Raw genomic sequence first — 25,457 nt, forward strand, 5'->3', positions numbered from 1 at the left:
TTGCTTTGTGCAAGGCCTTTTATAGGCCTTGAGCTATTGCAAGACCTTCATTCATTTATATAAGTTCCATCTCTAATATATTCATTTATGTAAATTTATGTAAATTTATTCAAATTTTAGATGTACATTAATTCTTTTTCCCCCAGCCCCTGACACAGTGTCAGAGAGATGATGTGGCCCTCCTGCCAAAATGTTTGGACACCCATGCACTAGGCCATCAACAGGACAGTAGGTGCCCACACTGAAAGGGAATGAAGTATTAGGGAAATTAACACAGTGGCAATTTTCTAAGTTTTTATTCTCACGGCACACTAACCCCTATGATCTGCCTCTTGTGATGTCACTTCTGGCTTCTGAGAGACTCGGAAGGGGTTTTCGGCCATTTTCAACCCTGTGCTCCAAACACCTGCGGCACACCTGAACACCTTTTGTGACACACCAACATGCCATGGCGCACTGGTTGAAAATTATTAACAGTATTTATATACCTCTTAGTAATGGACTAAAGCCGTGGCCCATTACAATGCTTATCCCCCTCTTATGTCTTACTGGAGCATGCAGGCAATGGGTGTGGAATATGTCATGGGAGGCTACACTGGGGAGAGGAAATCACCCAGGGGAAAAACGGAATGCTCTTGTGTGAGCAGAAATGCATGGGAACAAATACCACTATATTTAAATTGTCCATTCAAGAATGTAAGTATGATGTAGAGCAGGGGTCTCCAAACGTTTTGGCCAGAGGGCTGCATGAAATATCTGGTGCAGTGCTAAGGGCTGGAAAAAAATTTAAATATAAAATTCAAATAAATAAATTAGAGATGGAACTTAGATGAATGAATAAATGAATGAGTGGGCTCATTCACTCAGCCTCTCTGGCCCTCAGAACACCCTCCAGATGCAATCAGAGCACAGCTCTGGTCATGTTCAGTCAAGTGGGCCAGAGGCTTTCAGGGGACAAGAGGCTGGCCGTGGGCTGGAAAGAGGTTCGCTGCAGGCGAAATTTGGCCCCCCTGGTCGGGTTTTGAAGACCCCTGATGTAGAGTATAATTGTCTTTCTACATTTTGTCAAATACTGCACAGTCTTTATTTTCTCAAGCTTTGGGAAAGCAGTTCTGAAATATTAGAAAGGAACATTACTGAAACTGACCCAAGACATCTTTCCTTTGACGCGAAAACAGGTTTTATCTTATTTGAAATTATTTTAAGAACAGAACAGCACCAGGCACTGACAACTATGCTTGATAAATGTGGCCTGTCAACTTTAAGTGGCACTGCATGTGATCTTGAAGATTATCAGTCCTGAGCAACTGCTCCAGCCTGCCCTCCTCCTCTGCAAATGGAAGTAAATGCCACAACAAGAGCTAGCTATATATGGGAAAAGGCCTATAGCTCAGTGGAATTTATAAATTTGTTACAATGTTTAGAAATGGCCTTTACATAGGGAGGCTGAACATAAATCCATTTTTCAATGAGATTTTAAAGAACATTTTTCAATGAGATGATCTCATAGAACCTCTGTTTCTCCAGGTGTTTCACTTCATAGTGCAGGTCTCATCCTGGCTGCCAGCTCTTGCACTTTCCAAGCTCTCTCGCAGGTAGCTGCAACTAAGCTTCAGACCTGTCTTCACACCAGGGACAGCTGTGGGTCCAGAAGGACTCCCAGCTGTGAACCTACTCTTTCAGAGGGAGTGTTACCCCATCCTGAGCAAGTTGTGGGTCTAATACCTGCATAGCCACCTTCTGGATCAAGAGGGCCTCTGTCTTATCCAGATTTAATTTCAATTTATTAGCCCTCATTCAGGCCCCAACTGCTTCCAGACAGTGCCCCAGAACTTCAACAGCCTCCTTGGAAAAGAGAGACAGAGCTGGGAGCCATCTGCATATTGGTGGCACCCAACTCCAAATTCCTGGATGACATCTTCCAGTTGCTTCATTTCAGTTCCAGTTGCTTCATGAAGAGGTTAAACAACATGGGGGATGAGATAGATCCCTGAGACACCCTGAGGCAAGTCAAAGACCAGGGAGCCGAACAGGTGTCCCCCAGTTTAACCATCTGTGTTCGATCTATCAGGAAGGAGTGGAACCACTGTAAGACAGTGCCTCCAGTTTATCTGCCCTTCTTCCTGGGCCACAAGAGCATCACCAGTGCTTTAATATCCATGGTCAATAATGTGAACAGTCACTGCAGCAATACAAGCCATATGGCCTTTTCAAATGCTGAACAACTTCGCCCCACTTGTGTCAGGAGGCATTATGAAAATTAGGGCATCTGGCCTTGCAAATACCTGCCAGGCAGCATCTACTGCACCTTTTAAGCAGCCAGATTAAAAATGAGGTTGTCTCCATGCAAAGCCAATAAGGAGCATATACTAATGCACCGTGATTTTAAAGAAAATGAAATCTGCTTTTCATCAAAAGCTGCTTTCTGGACTTTTTTTTTTTTTAAAGGAAGGCTTACACATTACTGCCTTGTAACCACTGGATTTCAGATTAAAATCTAAAACTTGAACACGGACTATTGTAGGTGGTGAGGAAGAGAGTTTTATTTTGTATAAAAGAGTTTTACAGAAGTTCATCCTGCCATTCTGTTCACCAAGGATCCAACAATGCCTACAGGCTTACACAGAGGTAATGGAACCAAATCCTGATTGTGTATAGCAAGGGTCTCTAAACTTTTCGGCCGAAGGGCCACATCAAATATCTGGCACAGTGTCGGGGGCCAGAAAAATTAAATATAAAATTTAAATAAATACATTAGTGATGGAACTTAGGTGAATAACTGAAATGAATGAATGAATGAATGAATGACATGGTTGGCAACCTTCAGTCTCGAAAGACTATGGTATAAGCCTACAGCACCCGGTATTCCCAGGCGGTCTCCCATTCAAGTACTAACCAGGCCTGACCCTGCTTAGCTTCCGAGATCAGACGAGATCAGGCACGTGCAGGGTAACAGTTGCTGCCCATGAATGAATGAATGAATGGGCTCAAATATCTAGGATTTCTCCAGGTACCAACACAGCCCAAGAACTAAAGCACACATACTAAAATCCCATTTCCCCACCTCATAAGCACAACTCTGGTTGTGTTTGGTCAACTGAGCCAGAGGTTCTCAGAGGATCAGAGGCTGGCCATGGGGCAGATAGAGGGTCTCCGTGGGCCGCATCTGGCCCCTGGGCCAGGGTTTGGAGACCCCTGGTGTATAGAATTGCAGCCCCAGTCATTCTCCCTTTCACAACTTCTATCACTCTCTTACACACACAGGTACAATGGCCATGATCATATCATGTCCAAACGGCTTATTCATCCCCAGTGAAACTTGTAACCAGGGTTGGGAAAACCTAGTGTGGTTTGAGTCTACAGTCACCGACCCGTGTGACTTGACCAGAAAACAAGTCATAATGGGGGCACTTACTGAAAAATGTGCATTTTTGTGACTCAAATCCAAGCCACTGACTCGAGTTCCCATTCCTGCTTGTAACTTTCTTCTTTGAACAGCAGATTCCAATGTGCCATTATAGCAAACAGTTTAGATGGACAAGTGGCTCCCATGAGATAGGAAGGACGGCTGTTAGTCCATCCGCCTCGAGTGCATACAACTCAATTGCGCAGTTTTTTGGATCTTGCCACATACTGTTTTACTTTTATTAATGTTTATAAAAACTGTATGTTTATACGCCTGTCTTGTAATTATGCTGTTGGAGCATAATATGAAAAATAGAAGTTCTCCCCAATCTCCCTAATCCCTACCTACAAACCAAAGGGCTGCTGCAATAGTAGAGCATTAACTTTTTGTTCAGCATTAATGGAAATCTAACAGTGTCTCATCACTATTAAAAAAAAGATACAATCTCTCAGTGCCCCTTCTCCCAGCACACCATATCTGGACCCGGGGTCAAAACAAGGGTCCAGAAGCCAAAGGGAACCAAATTCACATTTGAAGGGTGAAAGGAAGGGGCCGGAAAAAAACTTTGTACCCCCTGATCAAAATCTTTTCTCCCTCTCTCTCCCTTGTTAACATATTTAACTATAAATTACTTTGTTGTGCAAAAAAGGGAGTTTGGCTGATGGGCATGAATATTTATAAGCCAATATATATTTTACAAAAAGTGATGCTATCAACTCCCTACAACAAAGCCCTACAATTTCAGATGTTGTTACTAATATTGTACAGACATGCCTTCTCAGTCATTGATACTTAAAAAGGGCGTATAAGGGAGAATGGTTGGGTTGCCTGAAGATAACATCCGCAGGTCGCCAGTTCGAGGCCACCAGCACCGAAGCAGCAGACAAGCTGAGCCGAGTTATTCCACCTGCTCTTTGGTGTGAGTAAAGAAGCATCTTGGCTGCCATCCATGTGAGAGATGAAGGAGCTGCTTGTCAGCTTGCGTGGGGGGAAATCGGAGGCCAGAATGTGATACCAGATCAAAAAGATCCATCTGAAATGTTGTGGTTCTTGAAAGATAGAACCTTTCTTTGATTGTAAAAATCCCTATGGGGATTTAGAACAGCCTGCCCATGTAAACCGCCTTGAATAAAGTCTGAGGAGAAATCTGACGACCAAGAAAGGTGGTATATAAATACATGTATTATTATTATTATTATTATTATTATTACTACTACTACTCTGGACTCTGCGGAAATGTTGCTAAATTCTAGGCTCCAAGGAAATTCCCAAAATAAAAGGAGAGACTTATGAAACTCTGAAATTTGGCCACAATCAGGGCTTTTTTTGTAATGGAACGCACTGGAACGGCGTTCTGGCACCTTTTTTCCCCCCTCCTCCTGGCCCCCACCTTTTCCCCCCCCATCCTCCTGGCTCCTACCTTTTTTTCCCTCCCTGCGCTGCCCAGCACTGCTGGCTAGGGAGGGATTCGAACCTCCAACCCTCCTCCTGGCCCCCACCTTTTTCCCCCCCTCCTCCTGGCCCCCACCACCTTTTTTCCCTCCCTGTGCCACCCAGCACTGCTGGCTAAGGAGGGATTCGAACCTCCAACCTTGTGCTCCACAGCCCAGCACTCTCTCCATTGGGCTATAGGAAAGCCTAGAGTTACAGTGTTCAGAACTAATATATAAGGTCCTGAGCCCAGCTGGTGGCCATCAGCGCCTCAAGTATTAGTTCCAAACACTTTGAGCCTAAGACTTCCAATGGCTCAGTTACTAAAGTGCTGGTCTGTGGAGCCAGAGGTTGGGGGTTCAAGTCCCCTTAAGGAATAATTTTTTTTCTTCTTTTTTTTTTTTTTAGGTGGGGAGGTAAATAAATAAAAGATTACACTTGTTAATCTTAAACTTGTTCTTGTAAGTGGGTTCCTGCACCTTTTATTTTATTTTTTTTACAAAAAAAGCACTGCCCCTGCCTCACTGCACTCACAGCTCTCGCCTGACCCAAGCCTGCCTTTCCTCTCCCCACGCTCTGCTTCCCGCCAGCTACCAAGCCGGTGAGGGCGTGGGGACATGTGCTGAGGAGGAGGAGGAGGACGACGATGATGAGGGACAGCCAGCCAGTCAGCCAGCCAGCCAGGGAGACAGGTTGCAGCACCCAAGTACTGGCTTGGCAGAGGAGGGGGGGAAGGAAGCTGGCTGGTGCAGCCCCTGCACCTGAGACAGCCTAGGCATATCTACTGAGAAGTAAGTCCCCTTGTGTTCAGTGGGGCTTACTCCCAGGAAAATGTGGATGGGATTGCAGCCCAAGCCTATGCAGGTCTACTCAGAAGCAAGTAATTCATTCATTTTTATAGTTATTAATATAAGGCTTGGCTGATCTAAATTAATTAAGCAAAAATTATTACTAATAATTTAGTAGCTTTGTAATGTCATCAACAGGAGATTTAGGTTTTTAACTATAAGTGGGGAAGCTTAAGTGTCCTTGCTGCATTATAATAACACTTAGGAAATATGTATTCCTCTGTGCAGTAGGTCAGATCATTGTTGTCTATTAATTTTTGGGTTTTTTAGACTATATTTAATAATCACTATTATTATAATGGGGAATGGGGACATAGTACACAGGGCAAAGGGGGGAACCACAAAAGATGGGTTAATGAATTGATTAAGTTATGAAGTTATGAATCAAAAATCATGTGGTCACACACCCTCTATTGGTTCAATGAGTTGTAAAATAGATTATATTCCGGTATTATATAATTTATCCCCTCTCCCCTGTGTGCTAATTGATTTGGGTTCAAACAAATCTGTAGAGTGATGTAATGTAATCATTTTTTATATTTTGCCTTCATCTATTGTTTTAACCAATATTTATTAAATGTTTTAAAAGTTTTAATCAATTTTTTTGGTTGTTACATATTTGCAAATACATGCAACAAGCCGTGATATAATCCTTGGTGTGCGCTCCCAAGGTGGTCTGTCTCTTTTTGTTCTTCTCTCTTGAAGATCTCCCCTCATTTTCTAGTTCTTAAGTAGTTGGGGAATGGGGATTTAAAGAGAGAGAAATGAGATGAATAAATAAATAAATAAATAAATAAATAAATAAATAAATAAATGATTTATTTTATTTTAAATAAAAAAAATATTTTATATATTTATATATACATATTATATATTTTTATATATATATTAAATAAAATATTTTATTTTAAATGAATTTAAAAATAAATAAATAAATAAAAGATTAACAAGTCGTGAGTTCCTGCACTTTTTTTTTTACAAAAAAAGCACTGGCCACAATGAATGTTAAAATAGTATATCCAAGTAAAAGAAGGGGACGTCATCACAGATAAGGTTGAAGGAAAGTGGAGATGCTTCCCAGACTTTTGGAATGCTAAACAGGGTGCTAATGAGGAAATCCTTTCCCTTTGTTGTAAGTTGAACTTTAAACTGGAAGTGACAATTATATATTTTCTTCATGGTTTCTACAACTACATGTATGAATTATACAATCCATATTGTAAGCTAGGGATAATAGTTATTGTTCATTGTAGTAATTGTGGGACATATAAAATAAATAATTTTATATGTGAGAACAGGCTTTCCTCCAACAGTTATATTCTCTTTCCAGGTGCCCAGATTCTTTCCACCCATCTTACCGTGTTTATAAAAACAACTTGGTGCTACTGCAGAATGAAGGTTATGGAAAGTCATGGCCATCATTCCATGCAGAAGTGTAATAAGGGTGGAGCCTGGGGGCACCTTCCCCAGCTGCTACGCCAAGGGGGTGCAAGACTGCCCCTCAGACTCCACCCTAGTTTAAGAGGAGGTGCTGGTAACTTTGTGGGGCCCCCGTTTCTTCTCCTTCAAAGGGACCTCCACAGGAGAAGGAATGGGAGTGCAAAGCTACCACAGCAAGTGTGCCCTCCTCTGGGAAGACCCCGGAAGTGACATCACAACATGACATAACAGCGTGGGCACTGGGGCAGTGCATTATGTCTCTAACTCCATGTAAATGGTTGCTTGTAGAAACCCCAAGTTAATGGTGAAATCCATGGTCTCCCTAGGTAGTCTATCCAATTGTTAGCTGACCTTGGTATTAAATTCAAGTTAGGGAAATCTGGTGTATCTAGAGCCCCACACAAGCATTGTCAAAAAGTACAAGCAATGCAGAATGGGGAGACAACCTTACAAGCCCTCTATCAAATCCAGCATTTCTATGCAGCAAATTCTGAACATGGAGAGTTTCCCCTTATGAGTGCCACTCTAGAATGTTCCAAGATAGGAGCAATTTATTGCTTCAGGAAAACCCTGAGAATGTGTAGTGATGCATGGCTTGCAGGTGCATTTTCCCTGTCCCCAACCATACGTTCTTTATACTTGTGGATAATGTCTGTATAGAACTTAGTTTGCAAACTATTGATAAGAAATACTATCTCTTTGGTAGCATTAACAGCAATAGAAAGATGGTACTGTCAACAAAACTGGGTTGGAACTATTTAAAGAATTGGGCTGGAAAAATTTAAAGATGATTACATTCTAAAAAGTTAGTTAAATTGAAAGCTAGGCATATGCAATCACTTTTCTACAACTGTGGGACCCCCTATCTTCCTTCAATGCTACTGTGGAACTTAGGCTGCAATCCTATACCTATTTTCCTAGAAGTAAATTCCATTAAGTACAATGGGACTTATTTCCGAATAGACAAGCATTGACTGTGCTATTATTGTAATGCAAAATTAGCTTGATAGCTGGACAAACAATGGAATAAAGGAAAATTTTTTCCTTAGACTAGAGGGGAAAAAGTGCTTTCACTCCATTTTCCATATTCCTCACTGCAATAAATCCCCAGGGGGCAGTGAAATTGACTAGACCAGAATGCAAGCAGCATCTGATAGAGTGTGCTTCACCATCCTTAAAAAGATTTGATTAAGCTCTCCAAGAAAGGGAAGTGGGAAGAAAGTGTTTTTGTTGCTCACTGCTTATCAGGAGCACTATCTCAGAGGCACTTGTACACATTCATTGCATTAGGACCAGTCATACTACTGTGGGCTTGCTTTAGATTTTCCAGGGTCTGGTCTGATATGTGTAATAAAGCCCATTGTATACCTATACTGGAGAAAAGCAGGATAACAGAGAACTGAATGAACCATACAAAGCTTGTTTCACTTCCCATCATAGCATAAGCAAAGACAGGCAGTGAAAGCTCTATAATACAATCTATAAATCTTTTTTTTTTTTTTTAAAGGCACTCACCCATTCATGGAAATGAATTTCACCTGAAATTATTCTGTCTTTCTGCATTTTAAATGTATTTTGTAGCCTTTATTCCCTGCTTGTGTTGTCCGTGCTGCGGGTGTCTAACTCAACTAATTCTCCTGTCTCATATTGCTCTCTCTCTCTCTCTCTCTCTCCATTTTATAGAGACTGAAATGGAAGCCATAAGCACTGTCAAGAAGCTTAGACTACATATGGTGACTCACTGTCAGGACTACAGGTGTGGAAAGCAGATTCCAAAGGCAGCCCCTGTGACAAAGCTACCAGTACTAAACACTGTGACACCTACAATTAAATGCTACATCCATTTTCATTTTTATTTCTAGTTACACACTGAAATCTAATTAGACCACTTGAGGAGTTAATTGTTTGCCAGATTCCTAACATGAAACTGCAGCCATTTCCAGTTAGTGGCATAGTAAAAGAAGAGGCTTTTATTTTTTTGGTCCATTAACACTTGCATAATTCAGAGCTGTCTAGACCTGGTATGGTACAGCTCCAGCCTGAAGCACATTTCTATGCTCAAGTTATTTCCCCCTTGAATGCAAGATTTTATAATGGAAACTGTGACACATCCTTAACTAAGCCCCTAGAGTGGGTGCAACTTTAATGTGTATGATGCTGGTCTAATGAATTAAAAACATAGATGCAACTGAGACTGTGACAATGCAATTCTTGTAAACTGGTATTTCAGTCCCACCAGTTTAATTTCTACTGCTTGTCAAACTGTCTCTCTTCAAAACAAAATTCCCACAACTTTATTTATAAAATTGAATTATTCAGACGCAGACAACATTTGCTTTGTGTATCTTGTCTTATTTGCTTTTTATATCCTCCTCTTCAGGGCACTAAGCCACAGGAGCTAACACCATGCATTACAGAACTATTACGTTAAAAGGTGGAAACATTCCAGGACAGAAACCAGGCCAAGACTGCAAACAGTGTTTGGAGAATATTTCAACGGCTTCCAAATTAAATGTGCTTCAGTGTTGCTCACAAAACGCTTTTTAAATTTGTTTTCTGCAAACATTAGGAGTGATGTTTTCCTTCTTATGATGCCATTGGAAAGTGGGAATCTCACACGCACTTTGCACAAATGTGTTCATACAAATATTTGCAGCAGAAACATTTATGGGAACAGCCTTGCAGATTTTGGAAAGCAATAGGAAGACGAATGAGCACATAATCTTTTCAAGACATGCTCAATGGCAGCAGAGAAGCTTTAAAGCTCCCATTCTTCATTTATTTGTACATTCATAGCTTTTCCTTTTAGTGCAATAATTCTTTGGGAGGAGAAAAATAAATAAAGCAAAGACATGAGACACAATTTAAAGCACCAATAAAACTATCTGAAGGAGATTAGGAGCAGGAAAAAGTAACCAATAAAAACTAATAGTCATATTAACCACTAAACCCTCCCTCCCCTCCCCCAAATCTTCAAAGCCAACTTTAAAAGGCTAGGATTTCAAATCAGGCAAATAGACATAGAATGTGGGGGGCCACCACCTAGAGAGACTGAAGACATGGTGTCTGAAGTTTATCAGAAGACTAGTGGAGTAGCAAAACATGTGATTTGCACACAAGTGGTTCCAAATGCATGCAGTGTCCCCAGGTAAGACTGGAAATGATCCCTGCCTGAGCCACAGCTAGTCAGTGTAAGTACTGAGCCAAGTGGACCAGGGTCCAATTCCATACTGGGCAACTTCAGTTGTGCTAGGGATCTAGGACAGCAAGAAGGTACAAAAGTGAGAAGACAATACCTCTGGTATCCTGAACCCTGGCCACAAAGTTTTATTTATTATCATTACGCAAAATGCTTCACATGTATTATCTTGATAGAATCCCCACAACCCTGTCAAGGCAAATTGTCACTATTGTTATATTGCACCTGAGGCTGAGAGGGCATGGCCTGCCTAAGGCCATCTCCTGAGTTCATGGCAACTGCAAGATTCAAGCTGGATGGAAATCCTGATTCACAGCTCAGTTTCTTTAGCCATTATAGGCTACATCACACCTGAGAGACAAGCTCCAACGCCCTGTACTCAAAACAAACTGGCAACACAGTTGCTCACACAGCATTGGTGTTATATGCTCCAAAAATTAACTTGGCTGCCACATTCTGGATCAATGAAAGTTTCTGAACAACCTTCCAGAAGACCCCAGCAGCCCTACCTGAAACAGCCAGCAAACAAGGCTCTTAACAGGATGAAAGACAACCACAGGGAAGGTGCACACCGAGTTACTCCATTTGTAGCTTTACAGTTTCAGAACTGGAAGATGCTGCATTGGTTCATTAATAGTCATCCCTAAGCCATGAGACCTCCACTGAGCTTCGAAGGGCCTTGCAAACCACCCCGGCACATTCATGCGTGCTTGAATCGTCTGCACCCCAGGCCAACTGTTGATGAGCAGATTGTTCACACTTCAGCTAAGAGCGGCAGACTGCAGCTTCGAGGCAAGCCACAATTGCCAGCAAACCTTCAATCAAAACCAGCCTTTGAATATTTTTTGGCTGGCTCCACAAAACAACCATACATATTCTGCACAAAACGACAGATTGCATCTTCAGACAGTGTTTAATTGTATAGTCAATCACAGAAGGAAAAGGCAACATGCTATCGGATTTACACATCTGGATGGGGGCACAACCAGTGATAGGATGTGTGAGAGGGAAAAGCAAGAAGGGAACACTCTTGCTGCACCCACCACATAAAGTGAAAGGATACCTTTTTATTGTTTTAGGTTGCATCAACTTCAGACTTAAAAGGTTTTTTTTTTTAATTATTCTTCTATCTTCCAACAGATCTTACCATCTATAAAGGGAGAGTTAGGGATTTCTAACAGTGAATTCTCATCACTGTTGTCAAACTGCAGTTCACAGGGTTCTTTGGAGATAAGTAACTGGCATAAAATGGATTTGTTTTGTAGATTTGTTTTGTAGGATTTATTTTGTAGGGAGGGCACCAGGATGCAGGTCTCTTGTTATCTGGTGTGCTCCATGGGGCATTTGGTGGGCCACTGTTAGATACAGGAAGCTGGACTAGATGGGCCTATGGCCTGATCCAGCAGGGCTGTTCTTATGTTCTTATGATTTGTTGTATAATTAGGTATTTACTGTACTTAATTACATGTGTATCTACCTATGCTGTGCGATGCATTTACCTGTTCCTTAAGATCAGGGATAGTGGCTTTTTGACACATCCCCCTGGACTCTTGAGGTTTGGCTGGTAGGGACATGAAAAAGGACCTTCTCAGTGGTAGTTCCCAAAATGTGGAATTTCTTGCCTTGTACGTGTAGCAGTCTCTCTGCCATTATTTTGACAGAGGTTGAAGACATGGTCTATTATATAAGTTTTCTTTGAGTATGTTTGGTTTGTTCTTCCTTGTGATTTTATCATTGTTGCTTTCATCTGATTGTGTATTTGTGTTGTGTTTTGATACTCTAAGCCACTTGAGTTCCCCCAACAAGAGATATGCAAAGTACATATTTTTAAAACAACTCCTCCAAGTAAATTGAACTCCACATAAACTGCACTCCCATTTACCTGTATGTGAATTCTTGCTGTTTTGTGTCCAAGATAAACCCCAAGATTAACCAGATAAATCAGATTAATCTACAAGAGATTAAGTTCTTAGTGTACTGTACATATTCCATAACCTCATGAAAAGACAATCCAGACAATTTTCAATCAAAATTTTGACTAACAATCTGCAAATAACATTCAGAAAAGTTTTTTAATAAGCCATTGGTCACAAACTCCTGGGAATAAGTTACACTGGGTATGAATGGTCTGAACATTAAATTTGGGTTATATCTAAAAATGTAGTTCAAATTTGTAATAAGCGTACATTACCTTCTTCCAGCATAAAGGTTATAGTGATGAGGAAACTCCATGCAATAGCTCATCTTCCCTTAACTAGAAAAGTCAACTGAGGAAGTTAAAAAATGCCACCCATTGTCTCTTCTCTCCTTCCACCATCACTGCAGCTGCTGCTCCAGGGGTGAAGGGTGGTATTTTTCCTTTAAAGGTGAATGAGTGTGCAACAGTGCTGGAGCGCACTGTACTATTTTCAAATGATAAAAAAGTACACAAATGGTCCTTATGTTCTCACATTGTTCCTTTTATCCTATCAACCCTAAGGAAAGTCCTCCTGAGCTCCAGTAGGACTTTCTCCATCTTTTGCCATTTACTCCTTACTCTTCTCCAAGGATTTCTCTACTTCATAAAGAAAAACAGGTGACTTGTTTTTTTTCAAATGTACTGGCAAAACATGATGGACCTGACAAGGCTGTATCTCCTCTACAGCAATTATAGAAACCCCTTCTAAAGAGGTGAAATGGATTACAGAGAGCGGGTGAGAGAGGGTGGTGGTCATGGGGAAAGGATGAGCAGGTAGCTAACAGGAACATAGGAAGCTGTGCTACAGAATCAGACCATTGGTCCATCTAGGCCAACATTGTCTACACTGACTTGCAGCAGTGCTCCAGGGTTCCAAGCAGCGGTTTTTCTCAGTCCTGCTTGGAGATGCTAGAGATTGTACCTGGGACCTTTCTCATCCAAAGCAGATGCACTCGCTCTGTGCTACAGCCCAGTTATAGATTTTATTGTGCTAATTGGTTCACACCTGTAGGCTTCTGCTACTGTTGTGCTGGAACTTCTAAAAATCACCATGAACACCATCTTAAAAGTGTTCCCTAAAAATGGAATGACAGTGGAGAATCACTGCAATGTTATTTTGGATGCTTAAAGTGTGGTGATAGCCAATAACCTCTGTAGATGCATTTCTAAATATTTTGTGTCCAAAAATGTATGCATGTCAAGCGCATGTTAACTCTCTCCTATTGAAATCAATAGGATTTTTCAGCGGTCAGCTTTGGTTAGATTCCAGTTGAAGATGTTTTTCTGCAGAAGAAGTGTCCCATGATGGGAAGGGAGGAATGACATAGGACCAGAAGTATGATAGCGACAAAGTCCTCAAACTGCCTGACCTCCACCTCATTTTGCAGTTACCTGGTCACTCTTTCAAAAACAAAAGCCACCATTTCACATTACGCATTCTACACAATATCTCATTTGACCCTAAGTGCGTATTAACTGACTGGAACCCAAATTCTTCTCCTATTTACCCCTGCCTCCACCAGAGGCATTAACACACTGTCCTGGTGCCTGGGGAGTGACGCCACGTGATGTCACTTCTGGGTTCTCTCTGGAGGAAGGCACTCACTGCAGTGGCTTCGTACTCCCTGTTCCTTCTCATGTGGAGACTCCCCTTGAAGGGAGAGGAGCCTCCCCTGTAACTAGGCAGAGCCTGAGGGGTAGTCACTCGCCTCCCCTGGCACAGTGCCTGGGGCAGGCGCACCTCAGTCTCCTTCCTAGTTAAGGCTCTGGCCTCCACCTTCCTTCCATGCTGAATTGTAGACTGTAAACCCTCCAGAGCAGAGACTTGTTTCCTGGGTATTTGCACACTGATGGTGTTATATGAGTGAATAAATATGTATAAATACCATCCATCCAAACTATGGAAGGGAAGACAACATCTCACAGTATTTCTCCAACACCCTGCTAATCTTATTTTAGAAACTCAGTGGAGCTGCCTGGGATGACAGTATTTTTGTCTTTGTATATTTTCAACAATGTGCAAGCTGAATGATCTTAAGACTGGAAAAAAAAATAAGACGAGAAATATAAAAGGTCACCTCAGAGTTCTGAGGAGTTCCTTGGAGATGTGTGAATAAAGGTTCTGTAGTCTCTATTTGTTGCGGTTCTGGCAATACCAATTGTGTTAAGTAGCCTGTCGTCAACGGAGGCAACTAGTAAAACAGACTGCCCACCTCCGGACGCTTGTGTCTGGTAACAGATGCTTTGACTGAAATACATTGCTTGTCTAGTGTTTTTATTTAATTTTCAGCTTGATAATATTCACTTACAGAGTTTTTTAGGGCAATGCTTACTCCGAATGCTTAAAAAGGTTCTGAAACTGCTGTATCTCGTACAAAACAAACATTTTGGTGCCAGGAAACTAAGAAGCATATTGCAAATAGTTTTGCTCACTGTAAAAAGAAGTCTGCAAAACTACTCAGTGCTACCTGAAAAAAAAAAAATACAAAACCACTCTCAAAAGGCAAAGAGAAAAACCACTAGAATTCCAATAAAAGCTCATTACTTCCTCTGGTATGGCACTGCCTAGGAGCAGGAAGATTGAAGTTTATACATGTTGCTGCCTAACCCTACAGACATTTCTGGTGCCAACGCTAAAGGCACATTTGATAGGATGTGTGTTCCGATGTGGCAGGACACGTTTGATGACTACATCAAATCACCTTAATTTCAAAAAGGCTTGGCTTTCTGTACTGTTTCAGAACTGTTTCTGCTGGTTTGTGATGCAGGGCCCACAGCAGCGGTACCAAACTGTAAGCTCCGGCACCCCAGAAAGATTTCCAAAGCAGCCGGGGAGCCACTGAATCATCCCCGTAAGCCCCACCACAATCATTGCCTGTATGCATTCGGCAAATCAGAGAAGCACTTTCCTTGTAGGAAAATCACTTCGTGCACAGAGGTCCAAAGGCCTTGCAAGTTGTAAGCTGGTCAAGAATATCACAATAATTTTGAGTTATAGTTTCACAATCATAGCATATATATTTGTTTGAAGACTAGATGAAAAGATATAAAAATGCAGAATTGCACACTTAACCTTAGAACCCATTGTTGCCCAGCCCACAGGTGTACACATTTGATCCCTGTTGCATATATGCAACGTTGGGCAGAAATGGCTTAACAGGAAAGTTGTTTGTGCTGGCACTCTAAGATTAACAGAAATTGATGGAGCAGTCTGCAAAAGCATTGTTCTCTTACCATTGCCAAGGTTGGGCTACATATATATGCTAGACATGCCCAAGTGTTTGTTTATACTCAGTATCGAAAATTTTCAGTCACTCCCAAAAGTATTGTTCTTGCGCTCACACAATCTGTTCATTTATGCCATTTTACAGCTCCAGTTTAGAGAAAACTAGAGTGTCTCCTGAGCATAGAGTGACTGAAAATTTTACTTGATGGACTAGATGGGCCTGGCTTGCCAGGCCACAATGGTGTGAGATATTGCAGCAAAAGTTTGGGAACCACTGCCATAAAGGGTCCACATGGCTAGACTGATCCCTGAATCCCCAGTACAGAGAGCACCAATTTCATCATTAGTGAGACAAAGGACCAGGGGTGTCCATACAGATCTTTGCTCCTAGCAACCTGGACCTAGCACTGTATGTGTACAAACACTTCACCAACTTGGATTCAGTTTTCACACATCAAACTTTGGAGAAGCAAGCAGAGCACCGTTGATATTTCCTTGCATTCAAAATGTTTTCTCACATGGCAAGGGCTTCTGAGGTTACAACTCTCTGCACAGCCTAACTTCAAAAATTCAAGACTGAGTCACTGTGATCATGCCTATAAAAATGCCAGCAACAGCAAAATGTGAAATATCAACAAGCCTCAACATATTTCATTCTAAGCAATGAATTACTAGCTCAGTACACTCTAAAGATATAGCTAGAGTGTTGAGGCTTGGGAGAACACTGTCTGCTGAAAATACTCTGGTAAGGTTTGTGTTATGCCAGCAAAATTGATTGAAGTGAGAATTGCTGCAGCTAACACTGAACCCACCCAGTCAATGGAAAGTTTCACTGGCACCTGGGATCTGCTGCTTTGGGTAGCTGCCTAGCTACCACCACAACCCGGCATATAATACTGTCATCAGGTAGAGAGGAATGTGCAGGCCAGCAAGCCAGACATGCATGGAAAAGTACATTTCCTCCAACAGATTATAAAGCTTCCATGTCAGGCCCATTTTGCTTTCCACTGATCTCATTTGTGAAGTGATAGAAAAAAGGGGGAGAAACACTCCGAACAGCACATGGTCATTATTTTGCTCCCCATAGCATAAGGTGCTATGTCCTGGATTTCTTAAGTGGGAGTTCTCATTGTGAACAACTGCCTCGGATCTCTCTCTGCTATATTCAGGGTTCAGCAGATAAATTAAGACTGTTGAAAATTGCTAAGGCCTGACAAGACAAGAGAGTTAGAAAGACAATGCTACCTTGTCTTCCTTTGCAAGAGTTCATTCAAAAGCGTAAACAACATTAACAATTATCTGAAGTAATTTAAAAGCAGGAACTACTCAACCATTATGTTTATACAGTTGTGGCCAGCAGCAGTACTCTAATTAAAATCAAAAACATTCTTTATTTTAATCTCCCACTTTGAACTTTCTCTGAAGAGTCACCCTTCCCATTTAAGTTAATATCTGGGTACATTCAGAGGCCAGTTACAACAACACGTTCTGACCCTATCATGTACACTGGAGTCTACAACACTGGTGGCCAAGGCTGAGGAACAGCTTCATTCCTGGCAACATTCAGATTGTAGAGCAGCCACATGGTTTCCAGACAGGGTTGTGTCCTCAAGCTAATAGTGGGTACCAAGGGGTAGGGAAAGGATGAAGGGACAGAGTGAAGGGGAAACAAAACAGAAATCTGAAGGAGCTTCTCTTCATCTTCAATACATCCCCACCCTGCCACATTTCACAAGCCATTCACTGATGCTAAGAAGAGGATATGTTTCACACTCAGTTTAAGGTACCTCATTTCTCTAATTAGAAGACTAGATCTGGAATGAAAAAAGATCATAAAAACATAAGAAGGGCCCTGCAGGAGTAAGCCAATGGTCCATCTAGTCCAGTTTCCTATATCACACAGTGGCCCACCTGATGCCTCACAAGCAGTGGCATCACTAGGAGGTGCGGGTGGTGCAGTCTGCACCAGGTGACGTGCACGGGGGGGGTGACGTGCACTGGGGGGGTGACATGCTAAAATCACGGTGGTTAGGAGTAATGCCGTCATGTTATATACTGTTGGATGTGAAATGTCCAGCAGAATGCAATGCAAAAACCTAGAGTGAAATGTCTTCTTTCTATCAAAAGTTATGGCCAAAAAACCGGTAACAAAAAATGCATGAAGCCCTACGGAAAGTGAAACTGAGCTGTATTGTGCATTTACTCGCGAGTAGGTGAACTTGCCTTAGTCGTCGGAAAGGGCAGGCTGAGAGGAATACAACGACACCGGAATGGTCCTGATCCAATGAATGCAGCCCCCAAAAACACCTGAGAAGGAAGTCCCTCCCTCCAAGCAGATGAACATATTGAGCCCTATGGAAAGTGAAACTAAGCCTCACGGTCGCGTTTACTTGCGAGTAAGCAAACGTGCCTTGGCTGGTGCTCAGGCCAAGTAAAGGGGAATGTGAAGCCACCTGAATGGTCGTGATGTGATAGAACTGGAGCTCAACAAATGCTCCAGAAGGCAGCCTCCTCCCCACTAAAAAGGATCAAAACAGAGGCTTCAGCTGATAAGGTGAACTTTTTTGAGACTTACAAGCCAGGTGGATCCTGACAGTGATCTGGTTTAAACAGAAGTTCTTAAATTGAACTGGGCACTGGGTAGGAATGAAAACCTTACTGGTTTTGGAGGAGGGGTAATGCAGGCAGGCTACAGGGGAAATTCACTTGGAACAGGGCTGGTTTCTGCTTATTTAATTATTTGTTTTACTTTAATTATTTATACTTATTTATTTTAATTTGCCTGATGATGTCACTTCCACCATGACAGCATTCCTAGTGGGTCTTGGACAGATTGCCATTCTAAAAAGTGGGTCTCAATGCTAAAAGTTTGAGAACTGCTGCAATAAGGTGTTAGTAAGTTGACACCCTGGGGGTGGAAGGGGGCAGTTTGGAGGAATAATACCAGCATGTTATATATCAATCAATGCGTAATTTCATGAAGAATGTGTTCTATTTTTGTTCTATCAAAAGGTACAGCCAAAAAACCAGTGGGGGTGGAGTGATGGCACCTCACCACACCCACCACCTGGGGTGTTGCCCCGCCCACTGCATGAGGAGGTGATGCGCTGGCATCCTACACCAGGTGACGCAAACCCTAGTGATGCCACTGCACATAAGATTATATTACGTACCAGATTTTCCCAGGAGGACCATCTTTGGAGAAAACTGCCACATTCAGCAAGGAGTACAACTCAAGGTCTGCTCTAAAGAAAAACTATAAGAATGGTTTGCTCCAGTTTAGGGAAAAAGTCTGAGGGGAAAGATGTAATGCTATATTTGATTCGTCATCCCAAACTGAAAGAAGGCCTTCCATATCTTCATATACAAACGTGATTACATTACATTTATGCAATTCTAAAACATCACATTGACCAGGGAAACAGAAACTTCAAAATAATTCAGTTGTGAGGCCAAAAAGCAGGAAGAAAACGTCACACAGATGACTAATGGGATGCTAGAGTAAAACATTCCTTGATAAGAAGGTAGACTATTGAAACCTGTACCAGATCGAAATACATGTTTAAAAGCAGTCCTGTTGATTATAGAAGACTAGTCTTAAGGGCAAACTTCAGAAAAGATTAATGACAATGAAGGATGACATATGAAAAAGCAGAGAAAGGGCCATAGATCCCTCTTTATCTTGTAGAATGGTGAGTAAGCAAGCAGCTGTTTTACCCTATTTACCCTATCTAGCCCAGTACAACACACTCTGACAGGCAGAGATCCTCCAAGGTTTCGGGAAGTAGTTCTTCCCATCTTGGTTGCCTTTTATCCAAAAATGCTTGGGATTGAACCAAGGACATCCTAGAAACAAACCATATGCTTTTACACTGAGCTGTGACCCCTCCATAAAATGCTAAAATAAGAAAGACTTTCTACAACATGAGAACTTACAGACAGGGCCAACTTTGATGACCGTTGTTTACTGGGTGAAGACATCAGGAACATATGCTTTCCCATGGATCTGCTTATCTCCTCTTGTAAATGATTTGGCATGCGTCCATTGCATGACATGGTGCTACAGTACAAAACTTTCCCAAACTGGATTAAGTCTCAATACATTTGCCAATGTGTTGCAACACTTACTGTGACATATTCAGAAACACATACAAAATTATCACCTTGATTTAGGTGGGCCTGCTATGGCAAAGTTGGAGTACCCTTGACCTATATGATACCTCATTTCACCACCCTCAATAGACTATTGTTTTTGTTCCTTTCAATGGGAATTTAAGGCCCAGGTATGAGGAAACAGCAAATGATGCTTTAATTAAATCAGTATAAGAACTGTCTAAAAATATAAGTATAACTAGTTCCTCAAGTTAATTATGTCTTGTCTAAAAATAAACTGGAAACATAATATTAACACATACCTAGACCTAAACTGAATTGATCAAGTATTGGCGCTAACTATCACGCCAAATGTCAGGGATTGTTTTTACTGCCAAATTTCAACATTTCTTTTAAACCATTTTTTTCATGCTCTACAATAACCCAGTGTCTTATCACTTGATGTTCCTAAACACCATCTGATACTGCTGCACAGAGGGGATAAAAGTCAATTGTTTTGTTACTGTCCAACACATGTACAGCTGTTTTTTGTGGTTTGTTTGGGATATTGTTTCTTAGGATATGAGAGGTCCTGAGTTCAAATCCTAGTCAGCCTCTGCCATGGATGAAAGACTAGCTGAACCTCTAGAGAAGGCTGATAGATCAATGGCAGAGCACATGCTTTACATTCCAAAACCTTCTGGCATCTTCAGGGGAGAAAAAAAAAAAGAATCTCTGGGTGGAGGGAAAGACTTCTGCCAAGATCGTGGAGGACTTCTTACAGCATTGAGCTAGGCGAATCAATAGATCTGTCTCAGCTTTCCTATGACTGATCTTCATGTGCTCTCTGAAGGAGAGCCAAATGCTTTTCTTTCTGCTAGCACATCAGAGGCAGAGATTACATTTTCCTGTTGCTCAAATGGGAATCTCTGATTTAGAAAAACAGAGGGATAGGGCAGATTCATATTTAGGAGACAGCCCTTCCACAGTTTTAATGTTATGTGACAGACAACATCCTTTAAGAGAAAATCTTTACAACAGCCACATGCAAACACCTAAGAAGAGGTTTGTCCAAAATACTTGTCTTCACAGACCGACAAGAAATGCTAGGCAGGCATAGTCTAGTGTAGAAACCAAAGAGACAGAAACCTAGTGTTTTGCCTCCTCTGAAAGATCCATGTTCAGCAAACTGAACAAACCACAATTTATATGCCTTAGAACTGAAAGAAGTTGAGCAGATCCCAACTATCCCGAAATGTGGGACAGGCTGTTGAGTGACATGGAGGCAACCAAAGTTACGCCACTGATTTTCTTCCCAGGACATGCCCCATAAGAAACAGAGTTGTCTGCTTTCATCTCCTTCTTACTGCGTTTTTCAACTCCGTGAGGCTAGGGTGCTCTCATCTGAACTCACTGATGATGTGATGACAGCCTCCCACCCCCTGGAAGCAAGACCTAAAACTAAAGGAAATGAGGGTGTTGGGAAGGTTGTTGCTTTCACTTCTGCCAAAGGCCAGGAACATTTTCTTCCCTATGTTCTACAAGCAGCCAAACCACTATTAAATCACATGCTCAAAATGTCAAATGCAAAAAACATTTGGGGAAATAATATTCATCGTACTGATTTCAGACTTCTGACTTTTTGCAGTATCGTTGTTTGCTCTCACCTCTCCTCAGCTTCTAAGGGGATACAGCGATATCAATATTTTGTTTGTTTTCTTGCACCTCCACCTTTTAAAAATGTACCCAGTGTTAAGACAATTCATTCTTGCCCTTTATCCACAGGATGAAAAGCCCAATCATATTTTTTTTAAAACACCAGTTAATTACATTTTGGCCTAGTTGTTTTTCCTGTACTTTAGTAAGAGAGGCTGCAAACAACCATTTTAGCAGAATGCGAATTAACCCTGCAATCAAAACGTCTACAGTTTAAAGTTCTGAAGATAGCAAAACCAAAAAAGGCATTAAAGAATTGTTCAGTCTAGTTATTTTCTGTTGGCATCCTTCAGTCTCGGAAGACTATGGTATCGCGCTCTGAATAGTGGTTCTGGAACATAGTGTCCTCTCCAGTGTGCGAAGCCTGGGTAAAGTAGATATGGAGGATAGACCGTTACCCATGCAGCAAATCCCCCCTCTCCACGTCGCTGAAACAGTCCAATGGAAAGGCAGAAGCCAATACAGTTGGTTCCAGCGGCGTCGCAGGAGTTGCCAGAACGTGACTATGTTCAGCCATGAACTGCCTCAGGGACTCCGGCTCCGGATTTTGCCTCGAGGTTGACTCCTTAAGCCTTTTCCATAACTGGATGTAGCCACAAGGCAGTGGAGGTTTGGGATCAGAGTTTTCCTTCTCTCAGATGAGCTGCCTTCCCAGGCTAATGAGTCCCATCTACCCGGTGGCTATTTAGTTGCTTCTTATGACAAGTACAGCCAAACTGAGGGCCTATTCTTATCCAGAGCCCCCAGGGGAGTTATTTTCTAATGTCAGTATTATTTATCATAAATAAAAGTTCCAAATTAAATGTTACCAAATGTTGTTGAATCTATGCTTAAACTCCATTACTACCCATACTGACCTGGGAGCAAGGCCCACTGAAAATGGTGGGATTGACTTCTGAGTAAACATGGTTAGGATTGCAGTGTTATAAAACATATACACAATCCATTTTAAATCAGAATAATCCAAAAAAATTTTAAAACACTATTTCTAAAATATAGTCGTGCAGCTCATAACACTGCATTAATACGATTGGATTTGCTACCATAATTCAAGCTTCATCCCTGAAAATTACATTTCCATTTTTATACTGTTCCTACACACACAAACAGGATTCATGCAGTGTAAAATTGCACTACAGTAGTAGATCTATGAAAGTCAATGGAACAGTACCAAAATGAATGAGTGGCTGCTTACCATCCACTATCATAAAAGCAAAAGATATAATAAAGTTCTTAAACTGATGTTTAAGTTCTATTATTTTTTAATCAATAAAAGCAAATTGACAAGTCTGCTTGTTTTTATTTTTTTTCCACTGCCAAGTTTTCAGTTTTACCTTGGGTAATTTCAAGTGTCAGAGTTACAACATACACTCATTAAAAGATAGCCTAATGGGTTTTTATGTGATGTCCCCCTATCCTAGGAGGTGCTTTTCCAGGTCTATTGCCTATTGAGATGCTGACATGTTAGAGACAATAATGCAATGGTGAAGAACTGAAAAACTCAGTTGACAACTCTGTTATTCAAGGTCTTCTTGGCCAACCTCCACTGAAATAAAGGAATTTACAGCCCTGTTAAATCAAAGGGCTGTTGTGATGGCTCAAGTTTTCATTTATTTCCTGTGTGCTCTATGATTTTTGACAAAAACAAAGACGAGCATATGGAACCTGTGAAGACATGTCTCTTGTGCATCTGTTTCTACTCACATCACCATAGCCGCCATCCTGCTTATCGTAGACTAGGAAAACTGTTTATAATTCATTGATAACAGCTGGAGGTCTGCTCTTACAGAAAGATCATCATTCATTGGGTTGAAACCACCTCAAATCAGCCCTTATTTCCTGTGCTCTGGAGGTTGCACTGTAGCTCCCAGAAAAAGATATATTTGCAAAAAAACCCATTAATTAAAAAGTACTCCCAGTGAAGTCTTGTGCCAGCTTTATAAGTACAGCTGGAAAACTCCCAGATGTTTGATTGTTTGCACTCTTAGGAATTTCAAATTGGCATACAGGAATCCAAAGCATTTGTTGAGCCTTGCGCATTGCTGACACCTAAAATCCGCTGTTGGCTTCTAAGAATGGAATGAATATATATTATACATATATTCCCAATCCTGTCTGGTAGGTGCTATAAAGATGCAATCCTAGACACGTTTTGCTGAGAGTACCATAAGTCCTATTGAATATGATGGGGCTTACTTCTGAGGAGACATGTATAGGATTGCAGTGTAAGAGATCCAAATTGATGATACTCAGTTTTCAAGTTTTAGCATCCTAGAAGCCAGTCTATCTAAGATGTTTTGTAAATCATAGGCTTTGTATCACTGCAAATAATTCCTTTCATTATCTCACAGCCATCACACAATAAAAAGAACAGTACTGTACACACATATTGTATCTGTTTCTTCAGGATAAGCAGGAGAAAAATGAAGGCAACTTCAATCAACCCCTTCCACATACCCCACCATGACCTGGTGTACTTACTATGAACAGTGCTTTATCTCTATGCTTCCTTGCAGCACTAAAACTGCGTTTCGCTTAGAATTAGTATCAAAACTTCAAAAAGAGTGAAATGTGAAATCAATTTCAGGGGTCCTTCCAATGATCAGCACCTGATAATCTTCCAAGATGAGTTTCGATTTTTAAAAAGTGACATTTTTCAGAAGGGATCTACAAACCCCTAATTCACTGGTAGTAGGGGAACAGCATCAGTGCTTTTTTCTTGATGATACTCTAATATTCTCACATAAATGTACATTTTCCAACAGGAAGCCAAATGAGCTAAATTAAAGGCATGGGCTGTGAACTAAGGCCCCAATCCTATCCAACTTTCCAGTACTGATGCATCTGTGCCAACAGTGTGTGTTCCATCCTGTGGTGGTAGTGGGGCAGCTCCAGAGGCCTCCTCAAGGTAAGGGAATGTATGTTCTCTTGCCTTTGGGCTTCATTGCAGCTACATCAATGCTGGAAAGTTGGATAGGATTGGGTCCTAGATCCCTACATAGATTCAGACTGACTTTCTGGAAGCAGTACATGAATATGAGTGTTAACCCCTGTTGAGACTTGTAGCACTATGAAGACTAACCAATTTGTTTCAGCATAAGTTTTCATGTGTAGTCCAGACTACAGTCCATAAAAGCCTATGCTGAACAATTTGGTTAGTCTTTAAGGTGTGACAAGATAGTTATTTTTGCTGCAGGATAACATAGTAGTCCCTCTAGAACGCCTGTTAAAAGATTGTCAAGATCAAACAGAACAGTAATGACTATCAGTAATTAAAAAGTGGTCAGAGGTGAAAGGTATAACCAGTATTGAATACACACACACACACACACACTCTCTCTCTCTCTCTCTCTCTCTCTCTAAAATACTATTGTGGTTACACTGTCCCATATTTGCTTCTGTAAAAGAAAGACTGTTATTGTTATTATTATTAACAGTATTTATATACCACTTTTCAACTAAAAGTTCACAAAGCGGTTTACAGAGAAAAATCAAATAACCAAATGGCTCCCTGTCCCAAAAGGACTCACAATCTAAAAGTTTGTGTTCCAGTTTAATGTTCCAGTTTAATGACTATCCTAATACAGAGACCTTTTACTCATGTCTAGTTTGTCCTGTTGTGAGCCTAGAAAGCTAGCTGGGAAGCGGGATATGAATCCAGAAAATAAAATAAAATGTTCTCTTATAAAAGGTGTTTAAACAGGTTACTAGGTTTCCAGAAAGAAAAACACAAACAATGACATTTTATCTTTGGGGATAACAGCGTATTTGTGTGACCTTCATGGTGTTCTCTGATTACATTTGCACTGTAATCAAGAGCAGAGAATAACCTTAAAAATTCTTTGCTAGCTCACTCCTCCTGCCCCTAAGATCTTAGCTGTGATTAGGGGCTACTGCCAGGTAACTTGCAGATAGATGTCCTCTCTTCGTCTACCTTTTTCAGGCTTTTTTTAAGGCATTAAAGAATTCCATATCTTTACATCTGATTTCAGCTAACAAGTATTACTTTCTCTCTTGTATTGCTATCTTTACAAGTCCCCTATAAATTCCATTTAGAGGAGCGCAGATAGCAAGGAACAACAAACACGGCCCCATTCTGATTTTTAGAAACTCTCTGAACTAACAAATTACGGCTAACTTAC

General features: G+C 41.2%; 1 protein-coding gene and 1 pseudogene across 1 annotated transcript in view; both read right to left on the minus strand.

Annotated features, from left to right (window-relative positions):
- Positions 1-25,457, minus strand: part of GRK5 (G protein-coupled receptor kinase 5) — a 199,364-nt gene that overhangs the window by 111,176 nt on the left and 62,731 nt on the right. The gene's annotated exons all lie outside the window — the stretch shown is intronic.
- LOC136646987 (5S ribosomal RNA) lies at positions 2,848-2,964 on the minus strand (annotated as a pseudogene).

This window comes from Tiliqua scincoides, chromosome 3 (genome assembly GCF_035046505.1).
Source record: "Tiliqua scincoides isolate rTilSci1 chromosome 3, rTilSci1.hap2, whole genome shotgun sequence".
NCBI lineage: Eukaryota > Metazoa > Chordata > Lepidosauria > Squamata > Scincidae > Tiliqua > Tiliqua scincoides.